At 37.5% G+C, this 8370-nt stretch overlaps 1 protein-coding gene across 1 annotated transcript in view; it reads left to right on the top strand.

Moving 5' to 3' along the window:
• The first annotated feature begins 5984 nt into the window (after positions 1 to 5984).
• The window catches only part of SEMA6D (semaphorin 6D), a 134317-nt gene continuing 131931 nt past the window's right edge, over positions 5985 to 8370 (top strand). The window contains exon 1 of the mRNA XM_026855695.1: positions 5985 to 6065. The gene's annotated coding sequence lies outside the window, so the exon portion shown is untranslated. The remainder of the gene's footprint in view (positions 6066 to 8370) is intronic.

Genomic DNA, 8370 nt, shown 5'->3' with positions numbered 1-8370 from the left:
TATATATATATAAAAAGATATGCTTATATTGAAATGGTTTTTAAGAATAATGTGGGACACAAGTGCATAGGATGTTGACAGGTATGTTATAATGAATATTTAGACTGATTCCTACAGTTTCTTGGGGATCATGAATAGCTTCAGCCTAATAAAAGCATGCCCAAGGGAAAAAAAAGCATCCTTGGAGGGCAGAGGCAGACCTGTGCATTCCACTCTTCTGTGGTCTGGGGCTCCTCTCCTGCTGTAGCAGGGCGTAGGGGTGCTGAGGCAGAGAAGAGCTGCTCTGAAATCCTGAACCTCACCGATATTGTGACTTTACAGGGGGAGTCCATATGTTCTTGTTTAAAGTCAGTCTCTGAAAACCACCCCTTTTTCCCTAGAGAGATGGTAAACATAGCCAACAAAAAGCTTTATCTAAAGCGAAATGGGGGACTTACCACTCTCTGGGTGGGAAGAAAAAGTAATCTATAAAACATTTCCATGGTAGTGGTTTTCTATCTCTCTTCCAGGCCTTCAGAATATTCTAGTTTAGTAATACCTATATACTTCTACTTCTTCATTTCTTCATCTAATGTGCATTGAAAATGTTCACTTATCCACCTGGGCTCAGTGGAGCTTTATACAACATATGTATTCCTGTTAAAGGCTGAACTTACATTACTTCAGCTTTTCAATTAACCTTGCTTCCACGTATTGCACAGCACTGAGCAGTTTAGTATTAAACAGAACTCACATCTCCTCACACCTCCTCTCCTCCCCCAATAAAACTTTAAAATGCAACTTTTCTATGCTGTATGAAACCTTGTGATATCTGAGTTACATAACCAATTCGATATTGGATTTACATTATTTCTAGGCAATAACACCAGTGGTAACTTTGCAGTGTTTTACTCCACTGCTAGATGCACTAGCAGATGTTGCTACACTGGGCTGCGTTCCTTCTTAGTAAAGCACAGACATCAATTTTTATTCAAGGTAGATAGGTAGATGCAGCTTTTTGATGTATGTGTATACATCTAAAGAAATAAAAATTACTATTTTGGAAAATTCTGTTAAAAATAGTGCATTTACATGGAAATAGGTGAAGAGTAGATTCATGAAGGAGAGCAAAAGTGGTGAGAAAACCCATTCTAAAATGTTATATTTGGTGCTACTGGATTTCTTCTGTTGTGTCTCACAAATACGTTACACATACTAATTAATGGATGTGTAAATTAATTAGTAATCCATTCAGAGAGGTTGACTACAACAAGATATAAAATAAAGCATTGGCTTCATAGCAAATTTTAGGGCATTATCAGTTTGACCATTTGTTACTCTTTCTCGTCTCTAAGTTTTTGAAAGTGCTTGTCAATGTTTGGTCAAGATTAATGTTTCTCTTGCTAAGGCCTTTCTCTTTATTTTGCTTGATACCATCTGTGACAGACTACTTAGCAAGCTGAAGTCATGGGTGCCATCACAGACCCTTGTAAATCACAATATAAATTTCATCTTCAGGGAATCGTCAATTCTGTCCTCTCAGCTAATTGTCCCCCTCTGAATGCACGTTTGGATGTCACTTGAGAATATCTTTCTTACAGCTTTTTAACTTAGAATTTTGACTTTTTTTTCGTATTCTCACTCCTTGAGTCTCAACTCCCAACTTTGCCAAAACAGTGTAAAATTTCATCTGAATCATTAATAAGAAAATATCTTCATCCAAAAAAATCCATTCTCACTGTCTTACAATAGTTTAGTTTCACTAAGCTTTCTGGACCATAAGTGCTTATATTATCCCCAAGCTCTCCTTGCTTCCCAGGACTATAAATTTGCCTTATATAAATCATAACATTAGCTTTTTCAGACATTGTATCAGCCATTTGTCTGCCAGTGCTTTAAGGGGCTTGCTGCTTCCTCTGCTCAAAATTATATGTGCTGAGATCCTTCTGCATTACTATAAATGTGATGGGATTGCTAGCATGAATCTTTCTATCCCCAGAATGGACTTGACCATGAAGAAAATGGAAGTCTGAACCCAAATTATCAAATGTTCATGTCTTCTCACTGCAACATGTCCCATGAATATGAAATATTTCGTATTTTTTTCCTCAAAGTACAAATCATAGGATTTTTCTGAGATAAAAGCACAGTGGGACAAATCTGCCTGTATCTTTTAGCCAGTTCAGGTGTCATGTCTGAATGTAAACCAGGTATTCAGAGACCTTTTATGGATCTGCAATCATTTTTGAAGTGCTGCAGCTCCATGGTAAATTAAACTCATCCACATGTCAAGTTCTATTCAACTGTGACAGACACCATGAGAGCTTTAAATAAAGACCCACTTATGATTTGGTCTAGCAAAGTTGGAAAATGCCGTGACTTCTTTATTGCCTCTCCTCCCTTGGTCTCCTTGCACAAAAGCAGGAGATGTTCCTGAATTGATTGAGTTCAGCATCTGCCTTCTCTCTGAATCTCTCAAAAGCCATCAAGACCACCATTCTTGTAGATACATTCTCTGCTTGTTACTTCGTGCAACAAGACATTTCTAGCAGAAATCCCGTGACCAAGCTGGCTTCCTCCATGGAACAGGCATTCTTTTCTCCCGTCTCAATTCTGTCAGATGCCTTGCTACTATAATTTGAATCTTCACCCACAGTCCTAATCTCCTCTTCACCACCTTTGACTCATTCTCAAAGCCGTTTCTCCCACCACAATTTCTTTCTCTGAGAAGGATCGTGACAGTTTCTTCCTAGTGAAAACTGATTAATATATCATCTTCATAACTGCTCTTTTCACTCATTGCTCTGTTCCTGAAACAGTCCTCTAGCCTGTCACAAGTTATAAAGTCTTCCAACTGCTATCCTTCTCTGCTCACCCACTTTATACAGTGGCGTCATCTTATCCCTTTTTTCCTCTGATCTGTCACTCTCTTACATCTCTTTTCTTGCTCAATTCAAGCTTGCCTTAGTCTTTCACTTCTTCAAAATGTCCCAGTGTTTACCCTACCTGGCTTTCTAATAAGCTCTCATCCCTGAATACATGGAGCACGCTAGTCACTGCCATCTAATTCCCACTCCCTGTAGTCAAACAGAAACTGCTCAAACCGGTCTGTAATAACTTTCTCCAGTCCAGTCAGAGAATCTGTATTCCACCTTTGACCATGTGAACCTATCAGGTGTTTCAGTATATATTTAACTTTGATAATCTTACTGTAATCCTTTCCTCTTTCGGCTTTCATGACACTATCCTTTCCTCCGCGTGCTCTTTGGTGAATCTACCTTTTCAAGTCTGCATTGCAGGAGTTTACAGGAAAGTCAGGTTTTACTTCCTAGTTTATCCATGAGGCATCTCCCATGAAAGCACAAATTCAGCTACCACGTTAATGAGGCTGGTTAGGAGCTGTGTGGACCTCTGTACTTCAAGCTTGCCTCTTCCTACCCAAACTACAATCTAAGTGTTTCTGTGTAAATATTGGAGTGGTATCTCAAACTAACATCCACTAAAACACTGGTCCTTACCCTTTCTGCAGAAGCCCTCTCCATTACTCGTTCTCATGGTGTCTGTTAACAGCCTATCACCTCATCTGTCACCCAAATTCACTACCTGAACGCTGTCTTCAACTGAGATTTCTCTTTGTCTCCTCAAATCCAGCTGGCATGTAAAGTCTGACATGTGTTCTTTCCTGGCCATCTATATTGGCTCTTGGATTTCTTGCACCGTGAATTTGTTTTCTCAAATCTCAATATAATCTTACCAACTCAAATAATGCTGTTAGAAACTTGTTTTCTTAGGGTTGTTTTTTTTTTCTCATATTGCTTTCTGATCATAACACTCAGTTGATATAGGACTCTCCCTTTTCTCTTTTAGGTGGCTTATTTGTTCTTACTCTGCCATGTGCCCTCTCTTAGTATGAAACCAGCAGCCTCAGCCTCAGATTGAGTCACATGTCCATTAGCTCCTCAGCTCTCATTTTCAAGCCAGCACCTTCTTGCTTTATTCCCATCAAAATTTCTTAGACACTTCTGCAACACTGGTTCTTCAAATCTCTCCTCAAAAACGTGCCTTTGCCGGGCTGCCTACAAACAATATTGCTTGTCATAATAGCTATTATCTTAATTTTTTTCCCCTCTTACTTCATACTAACCTATTGCATTTTGTCCTCAATCCGCTAAATTCTTAGAAGTTTTCTCCACTGTGCATTTAGATAGGGCTAATACTGTGAAGCCCTGGTCCATGAGTAAAGTAAACAGCACTGAAGGGAACAGTAAAGGCCAGGAGGAGTTGAAGTCATGGCTGTATCCCTGCAGAATGAGCCTGGCACACTATTCTAACAGTTAATATTTTTGGCAAAAACACAGATATGGAAACTATGTCCGTGGCCAGATGTGCACACAGAGAGCTGCCAAAACAGAGTAGTATACACTGTAAGCTATGCTGTTTCCCCCAATAACGTACGCAGAGATGCTAGTCCTTACCTTGGAAAAAGTGAAACACTGAATAAACTCTGGGATCTGCAGCTATGGTTCTGGAGTGATTTAAAGAATTGCAAACTGATGCTTAACCAGCTAAGTCATTCCCTCCAGCACCCTTTTGTTGTAATCTCCCTCCAAAGATATTAAAAATACAGAAACCTTGGCCAGGTTGTAGTTGATCTAATTTATAAAACATTTTCTGGATATTAAAAGCTAGGGCAATGCACTAGTAGTTTTTAAATTGTGTTAAATATACTGTAAACTCCCAGAAAGAACCTTTCATTGAAGATTATTGTATGAAGATTTGAAGATTAAAGTGTCTAGATTAAAGATTAATGTGAAGTGCAGTGGGAAATTGTTTGATGTATAAGGAGCTATATAGTATATTAATCGTGTACTTTTCAAAACTGCCTGAGGGAGTTAGACACCCAGTTCTCTTTGAAAATCTCACTCTAAGGTATTTGTTGTTATATAGTGATAATGGTAATATTTTTATTGGGAGCTTGAGTAAAAGAGGAAAAGAGAGTTGTGGAGACCCTCTCTGTTAATGTAGTGCTTGATGTTGGTCCCTTACAGTTTTTTTTCCTGTTTTGAATTTGCTCTGTTATTGTATAGAGGCGACTGGGATTTGAGTGCTACAAATTCATAAAACTGGTCTGATCCAAGAACACTGCTCCACTTGACTATGTATTTCTTGTCAGCAATTCCATTTCTTTGCTTTCACTTCAAGATAATTTTCATGTTCTCCTAAACAGAATTGGAATGATTTTTAAAATAACCGTGTAAACCTTAATGAAACAAACGTATGCATGTACATATTTGTATTTACAGTATATTATGCATTAATTGAAAGTAAATAGCAAAAATAATTATATGTTATACGTGTATTTTGTTAAATAATCCTTCTGCTGGAGTTTTTCTCAGTCATGATTTTTTTTTGTATAGAAATTTCAGTACTTTAATGAAAGAAATGTTCCACATATGGTAGAAATTACAAGTTTGCTTGTCCCTGAAGTGCTGCAATACAAATAAGCTGTTAAATGCCAACTCTGAATGTTATTTTTCAGATGTTAAGAGAGATAATCCTGTACTAAAACTATTAGGAGTCGAATTTATTTGAACTTCAAAACCTCTTTCATCTGAAATGAAAATGAACTGTGTATGAGTGTATGCTTCATTAATTTGGGGTTGGCCAATTGTGTGCATTTTTGTTTGTTTGTTTTTTCCATGAGGCATCTTTCTAATGCAGTTATTAAATAATGCAATACACTGTTATTTTTCCTGGTAAAATCTGTTGCATTGCATTCATAAAAGGACAGTTTCTCTGTAGAAAGTACCCTGTGGGAATCAATATTAAGGTTCACAGTCACTTGAAAAGTCAACGTGCTGGCATGTTGCATTCAGATCTATTTTAGTGGTCTTATCATTAAACCTGCAGTAGGCATTTATAAAGTAAGGCTTCCATGGGTACTGGGAAAGTGTGATTAAAAATAATCATCTGTCTGATGAATATTTTCCTCTGACTTTTGGCAGGATCACTCATCTGAATTTGTGCCAGCCTCTACAGGAACACTGATGCCAGCAATTTAAGGATCTTCACATTCAGTCTCAGTGGTAAGTTCTTAAAGATGCCATAGTAAACCACACTAGAATATTACTGTTTTCTGTTACGTTACACTGAAACTGAATCTGTGTGAAAAATGAAGTATTTCCCCTTGACCAAGGCAAACATAGAGAGATATAAGAATATACATTGATCTGCAAGAGATTTTGCTCAGGACTCAAGTTCTCAGCAATTCCTATCAGACTAAAATTAGAAAGGCTGTTTTTATTGTCCTTTCTACTAATGTAACTGCTCTCGGAAGGTTTCACGTTGTACATTTTTGGAGAATGTAATCATTTACAAAAGGATGGTAGGCAGGCTTCAAAGATAAAGTAAAATGCACAAAAAGGAAATTCAGTAGTTTCCTCTTGCTGGAAACTGAGCAGTAAGTTGTAAAATTAGAAATTATTTTCCCCTCTAATGCTATCTTTGTTGTAACTAGTCTGATTGCTCAAACCTTGAGTCAGATTCTCAAATACTGCTGTGGAGACCTTGTGAAGGGGTGTCATCTGTCTGCATCTTGAAGCTCAGAATTTCTGCTGCAATGATAAATTCTCAGCTTTGTTAAAAGATAAAAAGAAGAGGGAACAGCTGAGTCCCACCATACTTTTGCATCAATTTGGAATATACTTTCTAGAAAACAGTAGTTGGGTAGTATGGAGTAGTTCTTTAACAGGAAATCATGTTGGTGTGCAAGTGTACAGCTTTTTCAGGAAGAAAGATCTAATTTTTAGATTATAATATTGCCTGTGGTGAGATTTGGGTCAAAATTATTTTCACCATTATTGCATATGCCACATTCAATATTTTGGGAGCAGAGGAATTAGGAGACCATGGGAGGCATACCACTGCGTGCTGTACTGTTCCACTTAGCATTGACTAATGGCCACTGTTAGAGGCAGGATATGGACAGCCCTTTGACCTCACCCTGGCCAGTCATGCTCATGCTAGTTTTAGGTCACTGTGATACAGATGGCAAGTACCACCACTTTCAAGTCCTGCTAATTCAAGGCTGCTGAAGTATGTATTTTTTTGAATTGGATTACACTGCAAAACCTAGAACTCTTCTGACATGGAAACAAAACCTGTATGAAGTATTCCTCGAGCAATTTATTGTCATTAACCAAGTAGTTCAGTAAAACCTCTGCTTCAGTTTAAAGATGTGTTCAACAGCAATAGCATTCCTGTCCAATCATGCTCTTTTCATACAAAAATGAGCATAATAATGTGTTATCACGAATCCTCAAGACAGATTACATTTCATTATTGCTGGGTAACTTTTATAATGTTGGAATGTGTTCCTAATAAAGGACAGTATCTTGCTCAGAGCATACAGTACTAGAATGCTCTTTAGAAATAAAAGAACACAGCATTCATGTTATCACTTGATCAGATAAATAAGGTGCAAAACAACAAATTATCAGGGCGGTTTTGTAAGGAAATAATATAATCCTCATAACACTATTCTAAACTTTTCAAACTGTTATTTGACACTACTAAATTCTGTATGCACTGTAAGTTGGAGAGCTGAAAGTCAATGCTGCTCTGAGAGACAGAGTTCATGGAACGTAGAAATGACTGGTACTGAACTACTATTTTCCCCTGGAAACAGAAGACACTAGTGGGCTAGTAAAGGAAGGCAAGACAGCCTCATTTGTTGTGTCTTAACTATGGCACAGGAAAATTCACCACAAGTCACCCAAGTCCTGTGACAAAACTCCCATTCACTTCAGCAGGAGCAACTTGGGTAACAAACATTTGAGCACAAAGAAATATAACTGGGTTTAGGTAAAATTCTTTAGGATCTAGGAGAAAAAATTGACCAACTATAAATACATACAGGGCAATACAGGCAGAACGGTATTCATGTCATCAGTAAATATGTAGCATATGCCTCGGAAGGATTAACAACCTTCAGGGCATACAGATGACCAGTATACTTGTTCCACTGTAACAGAGACAAAAAATAGTTCAATATTCTGTACAATTAAAGAAGTGTGTGCATCTGCACATGTGTTAAAATGAAGGAAAAAGAGAGTTCCTTCTTACTGTATTTCTTTGACCATCCTTTCACACTTCATTTCAGCCTTTATATGGTTTTTGTGTTCATACTTTATTATATTTTCTTGAGGCAAGAAAGGTTTTCAATGAGAAGTTGATGAATGTCCATATTAAATTGGATCCCCTTTTTTAATTAAGTTCATCTAAATTTAATTTTGCAATTTTGCTTCAGTAAACTCATCTGCCTCCAGATGTTGAATGTGCTTTTCCTATTTCTCTTCTCACATAATTGTACCTGTAAAAGATTTATGACTT

The sequence above is a fragment of the Athene cunicularia genome, assembly GCF_003259725.1.
Source record: "Athene cunicularia isolate RWA chromosome 10 unlocalized genomic scaffold, athCun1 chr10_part1, whole genome shotgun sequence".
In the NCBI taxonomy this organism is placed as follows: Eukaryota; Metazoa; Chordata; class Aves; order Strigiformes; family Strigidae; genus Athene; species Athene cunicularia.
Note: the sequence above shows the minus strand (reverse complement) of the source record. Positions and strands in the feature narration are given on the sequence as shown.